Here is a 2,059-nt window from a genome sequence, read left to right as displayed (position 1 = left end):
CTGGAGCCCGGGGGAGCTGCTGCTGCCCCAGCTCCTGCCCTGTCCTGGGGTGAAGCCTGTGCTCTGCTCCAGAGTGCTTGGAGCTTCCATCAGTATTCAGGACAAGCCCATCAGCTTTTATCCTTTAGCAATGACCTTATGATAGTCAGCTAAGCCTACAGAAATAGCATTTGTAATTAATCTATTTCCATAAGATTAGCATGTCAAATGTCACAGGGATACATGTAAGATCCCTTTGGAGCTTAAAATCCTTTTGTCCAAATTGCGTTAAAAGGGTGACAGTCTCATCAGGGAGGAAACAGCCTGGCTGGGGGTGAGGGGGGGTGTCTCCATGGACCCCCCTGGCTGGCCCCAGACTGCCTCCAATCACCAGCTCTGGCTGGTGCTGCCAAAACCCACCCAGTGCCACCCATGTCAATGAGCTGCTGAGCTCTCCCCGAGCAAGAGGACAGCCACAGGGGCTGGGGCTGGGGGTTAACACCCACACCTCCAACTCCTCCCTGCATGCCAGCACCCCAGCATCCCTGCACCCCTGCATCTCAGAACCCCTGCATCCCAGCACCACAGCATCCCTGCACCCTTGCATCCCTGCAGCCCAGCCCCAGCTCCAGCCCCACTGCTGCAGGACCTGCCGGTACCATCCCCGACCTGTTCCACTTCATACACCCCACAACCTCCAGCACCACCACCAGCCCTGGCACTGTCCTGGGACCAGCACAGCCCCCATCCCAGTCCTGCCAGATCCCTCCTGGGCTCTTCTAGTTTGAAAAGGGAGGTTGAGGTTGGCCCTGAGGAACTATTTCTTGCCCTTGAGGGTTGTCCAGGGCTGTGCCAGGCTGCCCAGGGCACTGGTGGAGTCCCCACCCCTGGAGGGGTTTCCAAGCTGTGGAGATGTGGTGTGAGGGACACGGGGCAGTGGGGACCTGGCAGGGCTGGGGGAATGGTTGGACTACATGATCTTCGAGGTCTCTTCCAACCTAAATGATTCTATGACTCCATGAACCCTCCCAAGGCAGAGCCCCCCCAACACGGGCTGCTCAGACACGTGCTGAGCTGAGCCTGGTGCTGGCTCCCGAATTACCCCATGTCACAGCTCATCTTACAGCATCTCCAGGGAGCATTAAAATGATTTTTTTTTCCATTTTCTCATTCTATTCCTCTTCTTCCTCTCGGAAATACAGGATGACACCGTGTGATAAGGTCTGTCACTTTAAATTAAACCAGCTAGACTGTTTTTTTATCCTGCAATAATCTGAATGCAGATAAAATGTGATACCCCTGGGAAGAAAGAAGCTGCCAGGAGGAGGAAAGGGACCAAAAGCCAGACACTGGTTACCTCCCAGGGTTCACCCCGGGCTCCTCAGCTCTGTGGTCTCCCAGCAGCCCTGTACTAACAAAGCACAAATCAGAGTTTGGTGCCTTCAAATACTTACAGCAAGTTCTCTGCAGGATCAGTGTTTGGGGGTCTTGAGGATGGGGGGCTGTGGAATGGGGGCACCGAGGTCCTGCCAGCCAAAGCCCCCCCTGCCAGAGCCAGGGAGAGTGAGAACACTTCTGCATCACCATCAGCACATCTTGCTCTTGGGGGAGCCAGTGCCAGCCTCCACAGGGCCACATTAATACAAATGGAGCCTCCAAACCCTTCCCACGTGCTCCAGAAGTCTGGATGGTTTTGGAAAACGCAGCTTTGAGCCATACCTGAGATGGGCAGTGGTGATTCAGAGCAAAACCCAGACCCGTGCTGTGCTGACGTGCCCCTCGGCGTCAGGCCTGACTGGGGAGGGGTCTGAGGCACCCAGGAAGTGCTGCCACGATCCAGCAGCACCAGTGAGGACCAGCAGCCCCCAGGACCCGGCAGCACCGCAGGAGGCACCGCTGGAGGTCCCTCCTCTGGCTGCTGTGCCCATCCCACCCCTGAGGCTGAGGACTCCCCAGCAGACAGCTGCAACCTCCCACCGAGGCTCAGAGGGATGAAACGTCACCAGCCTGCTTCAGCTTGTCCCAGGAACGATTCCCCACGTCCCTGAGTGCCCCAGGCCCCTGCCCCAGGTCCCCAGCA

Source organism: Merops nubicus, unplaced genomic scaffold (assembly GCF_000691845.1).
Source record: "Merops nubicus isolate BGI_N331 unplaced genomic scaffold, ASM69184v1 scaffold15567, whole genome shotgun sequence".
Lineage (NCBI taxonomy): Eukaryota > Metazoa > Chordata > Aves > Coraciiformes > Meropidae > Merops > Merops nubicus.
The sequence above is the reverse complement of the archived record's forward strand: the minus strand, read 5'-3'. Positions refer to the sequence as shown.